This window comes from Manihot esculenta, chromosome 9 (genome assembly GCF_001659605.2).
Source record: "Manihot esculenta cultivar AM560-2 chromosome 9, M.esculenta_v8, whole genome shotgun sequence".
NCBI classification, from domain to species: domain Eukaryota; kingdom Viridiplantae; phylum Streptophyta; class Magnoliopsida; order Malpighiales; family Euphorbiaceae; genus Manihot; species Manihot esculenta.
The window spans coordinates 5079012-5096912 of NC_035169.2; positions in this window are offsets into that span (position 1 = coordinate 5079012).

Genomic DNA, 17901 nt, shown 5'->3' on the forward strand with positions numbered 1-17901 from the left:
ATCTTCATCTCTGATCCTTAGCTGATGGTACCCGGATCTCAGATCTATCTTGGAGAAACAACCTGCTCCTGCTTGCTGGTCAAATAGATCGTCGATCCTAGGCAACAGGTACTTGTTCTTGGTAGTGACTTTGTTCAACTGCCTGTAGTCGATACAAAGTCTGAGGGATCCATCCTTCTTTCTCACAAAAAGCATTGGAGCACCCCAAGGTGAGGTACTCGGTCGGATGAAACCCTTGTCTACCAACTCTTGCAACTGCTCTTTCAACTCCTTTAGCTCTGCTGGTGCCATCCTGTAGGGAAAGATAGAGATCGGTCTGGTTCCTGGCATCAATTGAATTTCAAACTCTATCTCCCTAGGAGGCGGTAAACCTGGCAGCTCGTCTGGGAAGACATCTAAAAACTCCCTAACCACAGGCACTGAGGCGGGTTCTCTAACCTGACTGTCTAGCTCTCTCACGTGAGCCAAAAACCCCTGACATCCCCCCCTAAGTGATCAAGCATAATTTAGCCACATTTTTATTATATCTCTTACTGTTTATTTACACATTTTTCTAGCTTAATTTGTGTTTTTGTTATGTTTTTACAGAAAAGGAAGAAATTGAAAAGTTGGAGAAAAAGTGAAGAAAAAGCTGGAAAAGTGATTGGGTCAAAGTGACTTGCCCAAGTCACTCGCAGGAACTGGCCAAATCATTCGCAGAGTCAGAGACAAAAACCGGACTGAATCGATTGGGGCAGATTGGGCAAGTGACTTGCCCAAGTCACTCGCAGAAACTGCCCAAGTCACCTTGACAGCAGAAATTGACAGCAGAGGCGGGAAAACAGCAGGAAACCGAATTCCGAATTTTCAGAAGTCCAAATCCAACTCAATCACTACCAACACAATTCCAAGAGCCAAGAAAGAGTTTCTCACCTAAGGAATTCCAATTGCAATTAAATTCAACATCAAAAGAGGAATCACAAGCCAAATCAAAAAGGGATTTCAAAACCCTAGAAGGATGAAATTCTTCAGCTATAAAAGAGCAGTCTCCAAACCAGCAAAGCATCTCCTTTCAGAATCTGCCATCCTCGGAAAATCTCTTCTTCAGCAATTTCTGCAGAAAATTCAGCAACTTCTCTTCTTTTCTTTTCTTCTTTTCTTTTGTGATTTAGTCCACCATGAGTGGCTAAATTCCATCTTTTCTAGTTGAAGTTGGAAAATTCAGATTTGTGATGAATTGGGAGATTTAAATCTCCATTGTTAAACTTCTGTTTATTTTCAATATTTATGCAATTTGATCTTTCTATAATTGTTGCTTTGCTTTTAGAATCAATTTAGGCCTATTGCTTTTAATTGCTTGAGTAACAATTGTTTGAATAATTTAGGTCCGTAATTGCTTAGATTATTTAAACACACATTTAATCAAGTTGCATAATCTAAACTTGACCACACGGTTGGCAAGGTTAGAATTAGGTTTCTCTAAGTCTTAATGCAGTTAACAGTTGTTCGATGCTACAATGCCCCAAGGACGTTCCTTGGCAACTTGTTGACTAGTGTTTGATTAGCGAACGTTTCCTAATCAAACTAGAACTAAGGAGGAATTTGGATTGTGAGAAGCGTCTTCCACATCCTAAACTAATTTATTGAAATAAATAGGAGTGTTAAAGAATCAATGATCAATTCTAAACAATCTGAAATAGATCCATACTTCAACTAGAATCATTCTCCCATTGAGATTCTCATTTATTTAAATTATTGCTTTCTCTTGCTATTTAGTTTTAATTCATCAAATCAAACCCCCCTCTTTTTATCGGTTATTTATTTGCCTTAGTCATTGTTAGGAAAATCCGTAGTGTCAAATCCCTGTGGTTCGACCCTATTGCCACTATCTACAAGTTAATTGTTGATTGTTTAATAGGTTTATTTTTGACGGCTTCGACAACCGCTTATCAAAAATTGGCGCCGTTGCTAATAATGACCAAGGTAAATAAATAACAAATAATTAAAAGAGGGGGTTTTTGAGTTGATGGATTAACACTAAATAGCAAAAGAAAGCAATAATTTAAATAGATGAGAATTTCAATGGGAAAAGGATTCTAGCTGAAGTATGAGTCTAATTCAGTTTGTTCAGAATTGATCATTGATTATTAAAGACTCCTATTTGATTTCAATAAATTAGTTTTGGTTGTGGAAGACGCTTCTCACAATCCAAATTCCTCCTTAGTTCTAGTTTGATTAGGAAACGTTCGCTAATCAAACACTAATCAACAAGTTGCCAAGGAACGTCCTTGGGGCATTGTAGCATCGAACAACTGTTGATTGCATTAAGACTTAGAGAAACCCAATTCTATCCTTGCCAACTGCGTGGTCAAGTCTAGATTATACAACCTGATTAAATGTGTATTTGAACAATCTAAGCAATTACGGACCTAAACCATTCAAACAATATTACTCAAGCAATTTAAAAGCAATGGGCCCTTATTGATTCTAAAAGCAAAGTAACATTTATAGAAAATATCAGATTGCATAAATATTGAAACAAACAAGAGTTCAACAATGGAGTATTAAACCTCCCAATTCATCACAAATTTGAATATTCTCAACTTCAACTAGAAAATAATGAATTTAGCCACTCATGGTGACTAAAATACAAAAATAAAGAAGAAAAGAAAGGAAGAAAGTTTCTGCTGTGTTGCTGGAGAATTTCCGAGGATGGCAGATGCTGAAAAGAGATGATGATTTGCTGGTTTGGAGGCTGTTCTTTTATAGCTGAAGAATTCCATCCTTCTAGGGTTTTGAAATCCCTTTTTGTTTTGGCTTGTGATTCCTCTTTTGATGTTTAATTTAATTGCAATTGGAATTCCTTAGGTGAGAAACTCTTTCTTGGCTCTTGGAATTGTGTTGGTAGTGATTGAGTTGGATTTGGACTTCTGAAAATACGAAATTCGGCTTCCTGCTGTTTTCCCGCCTCTGCTGTCAATTTCTGCTGTCAAGGTGATTTGGGCAGTTTCTGCGAGTGACTTGGGCAAGTCACTTGCCCAATCTGCCCCAATCGATTCAGTCCGGTTTTTGTCTCTGACTCTGCGAATGACTTGGCCAGTTCCTGCGAGTGACTTGGGCAAGTCACTTTGACCCAATCACTTTTCCAGCTTTTTCTTCACTTTTTCTCCAACTTTTCAATTTCTTCCTTTTCTGTAAGAACATAACAAAAACACAAATTAAGCTAGAAAAATGTGTAAATAAACAGTAATAAATATAATAAAAATGTGGCTAAATTATGCTTGATCAAATACCCCCACACCTAGCTTTTTGCTTGTCCTCAAGCAACAAATAACTTGGTCAATCAAGCTCCTTTTTCCTTTGAGCCTAGATACCACTTAATCAGCCCCCCCTAGACTCCCAAATTGAAGTATCACAGTATAGAATACATGCACCCAAGTTGTTCTCCCTTTTCCTTGTTTCCCTTCACCTACCATGGCCAAGAGAAAGGTTTTTGGTTCAATCATGCTTATTCTCTTTGTATGAGCTCAATGCAACCTCTAAGAGTGACTTGCCCTTCTTTGAGTATTTTATTTTATTTTATTCAGCACTTTTCATTCTTGCCTGAAAAAGTCACCAACCTTTTTACGCGAAGGTGCATATTGGTGATACCCACCCCCGGTTACTCAGTTAGTAACTTGTTCAAGTGGCTATTAGCTCTGTTCATAGTCTAGACCATTGAAACTTATTTCTGCCTGAAAAAGTCACTAACCTTTTTACGCGATTGTGTACATGGGTGATACACCCCCGGTTACTCAGTCAGTCACTTCTCCAAGTGGCTATTAGGCTCAGTTCATAGTCTTAGACCAGTGGAACAAGTTTAATTTGTGCTTTTGTGCTGGTTTTTCTTTTTCTTTTTCTTTTCTTTTCATGATAGTTTGGGCAAATCAGTTTTTAGAGAGTTACACTAACTTTTTATTTGCATGTATTTATATTTTTATTTCCCTTGACCACAGCAAATTTAAGGATTCAATTCAAGAAAAGAACTTCCAAAGTGAAGGTAGCACACTATAATTGATTCAATTTAGGCTTAAAGGGGTGGTAAATCAATGGGGTCATGAGATAGGAAGCTTTTTAACTTAGTCATCTATGCTGAGTAGAGCAAAAGCTAAAACAAAATTCTGTGAGTGTGTGCTGAAAGTGAAAAAAAAAAAGTGTGCAAAATGTGTGAAAAGAAAAGAAAAAAATTTGGTGTGTGTCATAGGGTAAGAAGATGCAAAATAAACAAAAAGAAAGCAAAAAAGATTATGTAAACAATGCAAAAATAACCTAAAGGTACCCCCACACCTACTGCAAACATTGTCCTCAATGTGTAAACATATATATATAAAAAATTTAAGAAGGAAAGGGAAAGGGACTTCCTGGCCTGGGGGTGATTTGGCCAGTGATTTGGGCAAATCACTGGTCAAATCACTGTTTGTCATGGTGGTGGGGCAGAAAGTGTTGAACCAGCAGCTGCAACATGCTTTCCATGTGCTGCATCCTGTCTTGGGCCTCCACCGAATGGTCTTGAGGTGCCTTTTATGTCCTCCAAGGTCCACCCAATTGCTTTCTTGTGTTTCCTTAACATATCAAGGAGCTTTTCTTCTTCCTCCTTGCTGAGTTGGTTGGAAATAATTACTGGAAGTGTATTTTCAACTTCCAAGTAGGCATATTTGAGGTGGCTGGGCAAGGGCTTCAGATCTGGTGCAGCTGCTATCTGGGACTCTGCCTGCTGTCTGCTGATTGATTTGGGCAGATCATCGCTGATGATTTGGGCAGATCGACTGCCTATCGTGTCTGTCTGCATTGGTGATTTGGGCAAATTGAACTCTGCTTGCACTGATGATTTGGGCTGATCACCTTCTGTCATGTTTGTCTGCTCACTGATTTGGGCAGATTGCCTGGGTGATTTAGGCAAATCATCCGGTGATCTGGGCAAATCACCTTCTGTTATTCCTGTCTGCTGGTTGATTTGGGCAGATTGCCTGGGTGATTTGGGCAAATCACGTTCTGTTATTTCTGTCTGCTGGTTGATTTGGGCAGATTGCCTGGGTGATTTGGGCAAATCACCTTCTGTTATTTCTGTCTGCTGGTTGATTTGGGCAGATTGCCTGGGTGATTTGGGCAAATCACTTCTGGACCAGTCTGTGCAGCATGCTGTCTCTTCCGTTTCTTTCAAATTTTTCCTGTTTTCCTCATCTTCTGGAATGCCTTGTGTGCTCAACCATGAGACCCCAAGGCATTCCAGAAGACGATATCAAGCTTAGAGCCTTCCCTTTTTCCCTTGAAGACTATGCCAAGGAGTGGCTATTCTACTTGCCACCCGGATCCATCACATCATGGGCTGATATGGTAAGAGCATTCTTGAGAAAATTCTTTCCAACCTCAAAAGCCATAGGCATCCGTCGAGAGATAAGTGGCATAAAGCAAAAGCACTCTGAAGGCTTGTATGAGTATTGGGAAAGGTTCAAAAAGTTGTGCACAAGCTGCCCTCGACATGATATTTCTGACCAATCTCTCATTGAATACTTCTATGGAGGATTGCTACCCTCAGAGAGAAAATTTATTGACGCAGCATGTGGAGGAACAATTGAAAAGAAATCACCTCGAGAGATGAGGGACTTGATTTCCTCCATGGCAGCAGCTTCTCAACAATTTGGAGACCAAGAGCTGCCAACAAGGAATGTAAATGAGGTAAGTAATTCCATTTTATCATCCCAACTCTCTGAACTCACCAATGCTGTCCGTAGCCTTGTTGTGAGTCAAACCCAACAAGTCCAGCAGATTCAGCAGCCCAAGCCATGTGGAATATGTGCCAACCACCACCCAACTGATCTATGTCCTTCCCTTCAAGAGGAGGACCAGCAAGTCAATGCTGTTGGAGGCTTCAATGGGCAAAGGAGGTATGATCCCTATGCAAATACTTATAATCCAGGTTGGAGGGACCATCCAAATTTTAGCTATGCAAGGGGAAATCAATATCCAAGTCACCAGCAATGGAATCCAGCTCAAGCTGCACCTCAGAACTCCAATGCACCTCTTGAAGAAATTGTGAAGACTTTAGCAAACACTGTGCAAAATCTTGAGAAGCAAGTTAGCCAAATGGCCACTTCAATGAGCAAATGGGAGTCACAAGGGAAGCTACCCTCCCAAACTGAAATAAATCCAAGGCAAAATGTTAGTGCCATCACATTGAGGAGTGGAAAAGAGTTGCAAGACAATAGGGTTGAAAAGTTGCAAAAACAGGCCATGGAGGAAAATCTGCCAGAAAGTGATTGGGGCAGACAGACCAAGCGATCTGCCCAAATCACTGACCAAATTCTGCCCAAATCACCAGAAAAGGCAGAACTCAATCTGCCCAAAACAACCATCCAGGCAGAGTCCAGCTCCAACCAGACCAAGGCAGACCAACAACCAGTGGAGAAATTTAAGGTACCTCCTCCCTTCCCAAAGAGATTTGCAAGGTCCCAAAAGGAGAAAGAAGAAAAAGAAATACTTGAGATATTCCGCAAAGTAGAAATCAACATACCTCTACTTGATGCTGTCAAATAAATACCAAGATATGCTAAATTTCTCAAGGAGCTATGCACCAACCGAAGGAAACTTGCTGAACGTGAAAAGGTGAGTATGGGGGAGTGTGTCTCAGCTGTTATTCAAAGAAAAATTCCAGTCAAATGCAAGGATAGAGGAATGTTCGTTGTTTCATGTAAGATAGGCAACGTGGGGATCAAGAAGGCCATGTGTGACCTTGGAGCTTCAATCAATGTCATGCCTCTCTCTATATTTAATCTATTGAATGCAGGTACACTCAAAGGCACCAGCATTGTAATTCAATTGGCTGACCGATCCGTTGTCTACCCCAAGGGAGTACTTGAAGATGTGTTGGTACAAGTGGACCAACTAGTCTTCCCAGCTGATTTTTATGTCATTGACATGGAGGAGGATAAGGGCAAAATCACCTCTGACATCCTACTTGGGAGACCATTCTTGAGCACGGCTAGAACCAAAATTGATGTGCATGATGGCACATTAACCATGGAGTTTGAAGGGGAGATTATCAAATTCAATGTTTATGATGCCATGAAATTCCCCAATGATGTTTCTCCTGTTTATGGCCTTGATGTCATCGATGACTTGAGCCAAGAAATCTTTGATTTTGATCTAGAGGAAACACTCCATGCTGATTTGTGCAGATATGAAGAGATGGACAGAAACTGCTCAGAGACAGACCAGATAGTGATGTGGGCAGATTCTGCGGGTGACTTGCCCAAATCACCCAGGCAATCTGCCCAAATCAGTGAGCAGACAGACATGATAGAAAGTGATTTGCCCAGATCACCAGATGATTTGCCCAAATCAACAGGAAGTCTGCCCCAATCAACCAGCAGACAGCAGGCTGAGACAAAGACAGAAAGTGCACCAGATCTGAAGCCCCTGCCAGATCATCTCAAATATGCCTACTTGGGGGCTGGAAATACACTCCCAATCATCATTTCCAACCAGCTCAGCCAAGAAGAAGAGGAAAAGCTCCTTGATATGTTAAGGAAACACAAGAAAGCAATTGGGTGGACCTTGGAGGACGTAAAAGGCACCTCAAGACCCTTTGGTGGAGGCTCATCTCACCAGAATCAAGGACAGAATGCAGCATATGGAGCACTTGTTGCAGCTGCTGGTGGACCATTTTTCTGCCCACAGAACAACAAAGACAGTGATTTGGCTGGGTGATTTGCCCAAATCACTGGGGCAATTTGCCCAAATCACCCACATCCCAGGCAGTCCCTTTCCTTCTCCTTATTAATTTTCTTCATATTTATGTTTTAACATTGAGGACAATGTTTGCAGTAGGTGTGGGGGTAGCTTTAGGTTATTTTTGCATTGTTTACATAATCTTTTTTGCTTTTTGTTTCTTTTGCATCTTTTTGCCCCATAAACACACACCAAAATTTTTTTCACACATCTTTTTCACTTTTTGCACACACACACACAGAATTTTGACTAAGCTTTTACTCTACTCAGCATAGATAACAAAGTTAAAAGAGCTTCTTATCTCATGACCCCATTAATCTTCCACCCCTTTAAGCCTTAATTGAATCAATTATAGTGTGCTACCTTCACTTAGGGAGTTCTTTCTTGAATTGAATCCTTAAACTTGCTGTGGTCAAGGGAAATAAAAATATAAATACATGCAAATAAAAAGTTGATGTAGCCCCTTGAGAGCTGATTTGCCCAAACTATTATGAAAAGAAAAGAAAAAGAAAAAGACCAGCACAAAAGCACAAATTAAACCTGTTCCACTGGTCTAAGACTATGAACTGAGCCTAATAGCCACTTGGAGAAGTGACTGACTGAGTAACCGGGGGTGTATCACCCATGTACACAATCGCGTAAAAAGGTTAGTGACTTTTTCAGGCAGAAATAAGTTTCAATGGTCTAGACTATGAACAGAGCTAGTAGCCACTTGAACAAGTTACTAACTGAGTAACCGGGGGTGAGTATCACCAATATGCACCTTCGCGTAAAAAGGTTGGTGACTTTTTCAAGCGAGAATGAAAAGTGCTGCTGAATAAAATAAAATAAAATACTCAAAGAAGGGCAAGTCACTCTTAGAGGTTGCATTGAGCTCATATAAAGAGAATATGCATGATTGAATCAAAAACCTTTTTCTTGACCATGGTAGGTGAGGGGAAACAAGGAAAAGAAGAAACAACCTTTGTGCATGTACTCTATACTGTGATACTTCAATTTAGGAGTCTAGGGGGGCTGATTAAGTGGTACTTAGGCTCAAAAGAAAGAGGAGCTTGATTGACTAAGTTATTTGTTGCTTGAGGACAAGCAAAAAGCTAGGTGTGGGGGTATTTGATCAAGCATAATTTAGCCACATTTTTATTATATCTCTTACTGTTTATTTACACATTTTTCTAGCTTAATTTGTGTTTTTGTTATGTTTTTACAGAAAAGGAAGAAATTGAAAAGTTGGAGAAAAAGTGAAGAAAAAGCTGGAAAAGTGATTGGGTCAAAGTGACTTGCCCAAGTCACTCGCAGGAACTGGCCAAATCATTCGCAGAGTCAGAGACAAAAACCGGACTGAATCGATTGGGGCAGATTGGGCAAGTGACTTGCCCAAGTCACTCGCAGAAACTGCCCAAGTCACCTTGACAGCAGAAATTGACAGCAGAGGCGGGAAAACAGCAGGAAACCGAATTCCGAATTTTCAGAAGTCCAAATCCAACTCAATCACTACCAACACAATTCCAAGAGCCAAGAAAGAGTTTCTCACCTAAGGAATTCCAATTGCAATTAAATTCAACATCAAAAGAGGAATCACAAGCCAAATCAAAAAGGGATTTCAAAACCCTAGAAGGATGAAATTCTTCAGCTATAAAAGAGCAGTCTCCAAACCAGCAAAGCATCTCCTTTCAGAATCTGCCATCCTCGGAAAATCTCTTCTTCAGCAATTTCTGCAGAAAATTCAGCAACTTCTCTTCTTTTCTTTTCTTCTTTTCTTTTGTGATTTAGTCCACCATGAGTGGCTAAATTCCATCTTTTCTAGTTGAAGTTGGAAAATTCAGATTTGTGATGAATTGGGAGATTTAAATCTCCATTGTTAAACTTCTGTTTATTTTCAATATTTATGCAATTTGATCTTTCTATAATTGTTGCTTTGCTTTTAGAATCAATTTAGGCCTATTGCTTTTAATTGCTTGAGTAACAATTGTTTGAATAATTTAGGTCCGTAATTGCTTAGATTATTTAAACACACATTTAATCAAGTTGCATAATCTAAACTTGACCACACGGTTGGCAAGGTTAGAATTAGGTTTCTCTAAGTCTTAATGCAGTTAACAGTTGTTCGATGCTACAATGCCCCAAGGACGTTCCTTGGCAACTTGTTGACTAGTGTTTGATTAGCGAACGTTTCCTAATCAAACTAGAACTAAGGAGGAATTTGGATTGTGAGAAGCGTCTTCCACATCCTAAACTAATTTATTGAAATAAATAGGAGTGTTAAAGAATCAATGATCAATTCTAAACAATCTGAAATAGATCCATACTTCAACTAGAATCATTCTCCCATTGAGATTCTCATTTATTTAAATTATTGCTTTCTCTTGCTATTTAGTTTTAATTCATCAAATCAAACCCCCCTCTTTTTATCGGTTATTTATTTGCCTTAGTCATTGTTAGGAAAATCCGTAGTGTCAAATCCCTGTGGTTCGACCCTATTGCCACTATCTACAAGTTAATTGTTGATTGTTTAATAGGTTTATTTTTGACGGCTTCGACAACCGCTTATCATTAAGCAACCTACGAGCCTGAAGAGCTGATATCAGACCTCTAGGTGTACCCCTTTTGTCTCCTCTAAAGACAACCTCTGACCCATCCTGACATCTAAACTTGACTACCTTGTCCCTGCAGTCCAATGTAGCACCATGGGTATATAGCCAATCTATCCCTAGAATGACGTCAAAATCTGTCAAATCTAGAACCACAAGGTCGGCTGAAAGACATCTTCCCTCAACAAGAACTGGACTGTACTGGCAGACCAACTCTGCCACTGACGGGTCACACTTGGGTCCATTGACCCATAGGGGACACTCTAACCCAGAGACCATCAAACCCAACCTCTCGACTGCTCTCGGAGAAACAAAAGAATGGGATGCACCCGGGTCCATTAAGGCATAAACATCTGAACAACCAATGATGAGATTACCTGCCACCACGGTGTTAGACGTGTTTGCCTCCTGCTGTGTCATCGTGAAGATCCTTGCCGGAGCTGATGGACCTTCACCTCTGAAACCCGCTGAAGAAGAGGCTGCCCCTCTCCCTCTGCCTCTACCACTGGCCTGCGTCGCGACTGGAGCTACTGGTTGTGCCACACTACCTGAAGCTGTCTGCTGGGGCTGTGCCATAGGAATTGCTCTAGGACACTCTCGTGACATGTGTCCCTCTTGCCCACATATGTAGCAGGCTGTCGTCCCAAACCGGCATACCCCCTTTTGTGGCTTACCACACCTCGCACAAACTGCGTTATCTGCACCAGAGCTTGAGCCACTTCCTAATTCCAGACCTGACTTGATCTTGCTCCAGAACTTGTTCTTCTTTGACTTCCTGGTGGTATTACTCCACCTCTTACTGCCTGAACTCAAAGATGAAGGGTGTACCCTTCCCCCACCTGGGGTCTTGGAACCAGAAGGCTGCGCCACTGACTGCTTAACTTTTCCCTCGATTATTGCACTAGCCTCCATTCTCCGGGCCATATCCACTATGGCATGGAAACTCTCCCTCTCGGCTGACTGAATCAAGGAGGAATACCTGGAATGAAGCCTCATGATATACCTCCTTGACTTTTTCTGATCTGTGTCCAGATTCTGCCCAGCAAACGGCAACAGATCTAAGAACTTGTCTGTGTACTCTTCCACACTCATCTCCTCTGACTGTCTCAGCTGTTCAAACTCAATCATCTTTAACTCCCTTGAACTGTCAGGGAAAGCCCATCCTGCGAACTCATTCGCAAACTCCTCCCATGAAAGGCTGTCCAACTTCGAGTTCACATAGTTCTTGAACCAGTCACGGGCCTTCTTGCATTTTAGTGTGAACCCAGCCATCTGAATGGCTCTACTATCATCAGCTCCTATCTCATCTGTGATCATCTTGACCCTCCCGAGGTACTCGAACGGGTCATCACCTGTTTCAAACTGGGGAGCACCCAACTTCATGTAATCGGTCATCTTGACCTTGCTCCCTCCAGATGAGCTAGGTTTAGGTACTTGGGTTTCTGGGACATTTGGTTCTGCTGACGGTGGAGGAGGTGCAGCATCCCCTGGGGTAGGGTTTGTTGTGCCTGGATAGAAGGATGGAGGAGGGTACATAGGGTACTGAGGGTATGGTGGGTAGAAAGGTGGGTATGGCATATGAGGAGGATAAGGGGTATAACTGGGGTAATCCGATGTACCTCCCATCGAATACCCGGGATATGGTGAAAAAGGTGGGTACTGGGGTGGTTGGACAAACCCCGAGGCCTGAGTGCCTCCCTAAGACTCACCCATGCCCTCTTCGGACATGCTCATTCCCAAACTGCCATCTCTCCTCTGATCCACATCCATGTCTTCTCCCACATCAACTGATATTCTTCCTTGAACTGTACCCCTTACTGACCTACTTCTGCTCATGTCCATAGACCTTCTAGGGTCTCTTACTGCTCTTTCTCCATGGGACCTGCTAGACATTGCCCTCGGCAATGCTGGAGGACCGGCGCTCATGCCCTCATCCTCTGGTGGTACTCCAGTCAATCTTGCCGATCGACGAGTTCCCCTCATCCTGTTTACTAAAAAATAGCACACAACACATAAAACATTAGCATCGAATGGTTCATGTGGAAACACATGAACCCGCATCACATACATTGCACACATAGCATATCATCAATGCACATGCATAATATCATGGCATTTCACATAATCATTCAAGACAGGACTCTACATCCTATTCTAGTGGACATGATTTTCCTATTGTGCTTGACCTTTCTATAACCTCTATGAGCCCGACACTCTAGGTCCGACCATATAAACCTAGGGCTCTGATACCACTCTGTAACGATCCGAAAACCGGACCGCTACCGGCGCTAGGATTCGGGTCGGCTTAAGGCCGCCGAAACCCGTAGCAAGCCTGACATACCTTCTATAAACCTGTTTAATCCCATACATGATCAACAACAACCATAAAAATTTTAAACTTTTCTCATTCATTGATTCCTCTACCAAGCCTAACCTGTGCATGCACATAACATAACATAAACCTCACAATGGAGTCCTCATCAAATACTCCAATGGGGTAACATAACATAAAAAAGGAGGCTTGGATTTCAGAGACATCATTAATCATCATTACACATTATGGACCATGTACTCAAGGGGATTAACAACATACTATGATCAAGCACAATTCTAAACTTTCATAACTGCCTTTACATTACATTAGATTCATTACAAATCATGTCCACAACTACAAGCTATTACAAAAACAAGACTTCTACTCTTGACGACCACCCGGTCTATCCTGTACCTGCAAGCCTGGGGGTTAAGGGAGAGGGGTGAGCTACTAGAGCCCAGTGAGCAGAATAATAAAATAGTATATTCAATTCATGCTTTCATGAAATGCAACATATCACAAACAATTCACATCAAGGATGGTATTGTCACCAGTAGTCCTCTACATTCCAAGGTGTCGGGACGTAGAATGGGTCAACCGGACTTTCTCTTACATAACATAACATAACATTCCAATATTCCGAGACGTAGAATGGGTCAACCGGACTTCCATACATATCATACCGTATCACATCACATCGTAACTTATCGAGGACTATGGATCATCCAACATCCATCCACATCATCATCAAATTATGCAATGCAACATATTTGTGAATTCTAATGCAAACAACCTATAATATCACATGGCATTTGTGATGCATGAACGTGCTTTAAGATTTATTTATTTACTTTAAAACATAAGTAGTTATTCCACACACCTCTGGCTGAAGCTCTAAAGACTCTGGAGCAGCTGACTCACTGCTGAGGTCTACGGTTCCTCGGGTCCGAACCTACACAGGTGGACTCAAATGAGGTACCAAACCAACATGAACATGACTCTAAAAATACTCCCCAAAACCCCCTAAAACACCTTAAAACAACCATAGAAAACATGCAAAGGAAGGCTGAACAAGGCACTTTCGGCGGCAGGTTCGGCGGCCGAAAGTCCCTCCAGAGCCGAAACTCAGCCACTTTCGGCGGCACCTTTGGCGGCCGAAAGTGAGCTCTAGAGACAAAACTCATGCATGTTCGGCGGCACCTTCGGTGGCCGAAAGTTCCCTCCAGAGCCGAAAGTCCACTTTCGGGGGCAGGGTTCGGCAGCCAAAAGTTGGCCTCCTCAGGCAGGTTCGGCGGCCGAAAATCCCTTCGGCTGCCGAACCTGGTTTCTCCCAAAAGGGAAGAAACTTGGTTCCAACATGCACAAAGCCTCCCAAACCTTTCAATCATGCATTTACCTATTCTACAACATGCATTCTTAAGCATACAAGCTCCTAGGGGCTTCAAACTACCCTAAACCCCAACTACAGCACATCAAACATGCATATCCAACATACATTGCTCAAAAACTCAACATTTCCATCCATAGCCTAATCATGCATTTTCTACCCCCTAAACTTCATAAAACTTGTTTAAAAACATGAAATGGGTTAGGATCTACTCTTACCTCTTGGAGATCGAGAGGGGAGGCAATCTAACTCGAAGGTGGAGGAAATCCCGTTCCTTGGGCCTCCAAGCTTCAAAACTTGTTCCTTTGCTCAAAACACTTCAAAACCAAGATAGAACTTGTTAAAACTTGAAAGATTTGAGAAAACATCAAAAATCGACCATAAGAGAGCATGAACTCACCGTTGGCCGAAATAGGGGAGAAAACCTCGCCTGTTTCGGTCATGGGGTCTCTTATAGGGGCTGGCCCTACCACCTTTCGGCGGCCTAACGTGCCTCCAAAACTCATGCAAGTTCGGCGGCCGAACATGAGGTTCGGCGGCCGAATCTTGAGCCATTCAAACAAGGCTTTCGAAGGTCGAAAGCGCTCCCAAAACCTTTCCATGTTCGGCAGCCAAACTTGACTTTCGGCGGCCGAATCTGGCAGATGCCTCCTTGGTCTTTTTCATTCAAAAACTCAATTTCTTTCTTACTTAAAACCATAAAATACATCAAAAATATTCCATAAAACATGATTCTACCCTTCTAGAGGTTTCCGACATCCGAGATTCCACCGGACGGTAGGAATTTCGATACCGGAGTCTAGCCGGGTATTACATCGGCCGCCGAACCTGCCGCCGAAGGTGCCCTGTCCAGCCTTCTTTTGCATGCTTTATGTGATTGTTTTAGGATGTTTAGGGGGGCTTTTGGGGAGGTTAATAGAGATGTTCTTGAGCTAGTTTGGTCCCTCATTTGAGTTCACCTGTGTAGGTACGGACCAGAGGAACCGAAGAGATCAGCAGTGTTAGCTGCTTCAGAGTTTACAGAGTCAGTTCAGAGTTAGCCAGAGGTGAGTAGAACTAAACTTAATCTTTTATTTTAAGAAATCAAATGCCTAAAGCATGTTCATGCATCATGATGATTATAGTAGGTTGATTGCATTAGATTCACGAAGATGGCGCATTGCATAATATGATAATGTTGATGATGTGGATGGACCAAGGCGATCCCAATAGCCCTAGAGATGTTGTAAGACCTGGCTAGGCCAGGCATACAGATGTTGTAAGACCTGGCCGGGCCAGGCATACAGATGTTGTAAGACCTGGCCGGGCCAGGCATACTGACACTGGAGGGAGTTTTGGTGGTCATGTCCATCCGTGATATGGAATGTTTGTGATGTGATGCATTACATGAGAGCATGTAATTAATGAACTGTTTTCAGTGTTTCTACTCACTGGGCTTTATAGCTCACCCCTCTCCCCTAACCTAGTTTTGCAGGTTCAGTGTGCAGGGGAGTCTAGCAGGGTACAGGAAGAGAAAGAGTAAGAGATGTGTAATAGCCTAGTGTGGACATGTAATGATGTAAAGAAAAGTAATGATGTAAAGAGATGTAATGGTTTTGTATAGTATTGTGCTTGACCCATATGTAATGTAAATCCCTTTTTGTTTACATGGTCGGTTATGTTTATGTCTAGTTGATGAGTATGCATGACCAAGTTTAACATATACTGTGTGGACTTAGTTAGAGCTTTGATGAGTGCTCTGGCAAGAGGAGTCTGTGTACAGAGTTAGTGCATGCACAGGTTGAACCATGGTATGAGATGGCAGAGGTTTACAGGTTATGTTTGATCATGTATGAGATTTTACAGGTACACAGAGAGTATAACAGGCTTGCTACGGGTCCCAGTGACCTTAAGTTGATCTGGATCCTAGCACTGGTAGCAGTCCGATTTTCGGGTCGTTATAATATTAACCTGCCGGCGGTCAGTATTAACTCCTCTACGTTCTGGACAATTATTCGATCGATGACCAGATTGCCTGCACCGATAACATATGTCTCCTGTTGGCTTCTGATAAGGATTGGTCCTGCCTCCTTTGTCTGTTGTAGTAGTGACTGCCTTGCCCTTATTGTCTCTCCTTTCTTCCATGGTATTCGGAGGGTTGTCAGAGTTTACAACCTTAGAAGGCTGCCCGCTGTAGTTGCCTCTATATTGCTGCATCCCTATTGAACCAGAATTTCTGTAATTGAAATTCTGGTTGTACTGCTACTGTCGTGGCTGCCAATCAACACACTCTTCTACCCTTTTTGTCATCTCAATAGCATCTGCCAAGGTGAAAATCGCTGCTACTCCCATCATACAATGAATTTCGTGATTCAGCCCCCTCTGATAATGAGCAACCTGTTGGGCCTCGTTCTCACAGTTTTCACATCTCGCCTGCAGCCTTAAAAACTCCTCGGTATACTCATCCACCCTTCGGTTCCCTTATACACAGTCATGATACCGGTTATATAAGACCTGAGCGTGATCGCTAGGTAAGAACCGTTGTTCAAACATCTGCTTCATCAGCACCCAGTTTTGTATGGGCTCCAGCCTCTTCCGATAGCGTTCGTTTTGAATCGAATTCCACCAGGCTGCTGCACCCCCTTTCAACTTATAGGCTACAATTGGAACCTTGCGCTCCTCTTCCACGTTCATAATTTCAAAGAAGCGTTCAACCTCTGCCAGCCAATCAAGAACATATTCAACATCTAACGAACTAGAAAAGTTTTGAAGGTCTACCTTGATCCTGTAACCTTCCTGATAGTTCTGTTGGGGATTTGCAGGCATAAGATTGACGACCACAGGATTGGCGGCTACAGGGATGGCGGCCACAGGATTGGCGGCCACATGGGGATGTGCGGCGACGGCGGGTTGGTGGATTCCCTGCTGTAGGGTCAATTGTCCGATCATCTCCCTCAATTCTGCTAAAGATGCCTCAATCGCAGCAAGTCGCGCCTCTTGGTTATCTGCCATGGTCGAAATTTGCTCTGATACCAATCTGATATAGGACTATTTAGACTTTGTCAGGAGTTTTAACTAATATCGTTTGATTAAGACGAAATAAGAGAAAAGATAAGTTAAAAGACTAAAAGTCTTATTGAAAATTTTCAAATATTGAAAAGTGTCTTTCTAATAGTCAAGGGAGACTATTTATAATAGAAACAAAATCCTAATGTGCAAAATTATGAAAATACCCAAAATATTCAAAAATAATAATTAAAATACAAAAGTTAGGTCCGGTCCAAGTTTGCTGTAAAGTCCAAAGCTAACTGCTCCATATCATTTTCTTTTTAAGCTTTTTGTTGTTATAAATGGCATTTTTCAACTATTTGATACACTTTTCAATTTGTGAGAATTTAATAAAAAATTTTAATTTTAAGCATTTTGTTTCTGTATTTTATCTTAATAAAAAAAATTGATTAAAATTTCTGATGGAGTCTAAACAATCATATTTCAGTGGAACGATGTGAAACAATTAATTTTGAATTTTATGTAAGATTTAGACCGATTTAAATGCTGTTGACATCCGAAACTAGACTTGGATCGAGCTTAATTAGGTGTGCGGTTTTGGAACGATTTCTTGAGGAACCGAAACTCCCAAAAACAAAACCAAAAGTCGATTCTTTGAATTTTTTAAAATCAAAATCAAAATTAAATTTCAGTATGATTTCAATACGGTTGTATGGATTTTCAATTTCAATTTAGTTACAGTGTCGGTTTTTTTTTCGCTATAATCTTTAATTTTTATAATAAAATTTAAATTTGAACGATATAATTAAATACTTATAATATAATACTAACATTATTTATTTTAAAATTAACGAATCTCATATTTTAATTTAAAATAA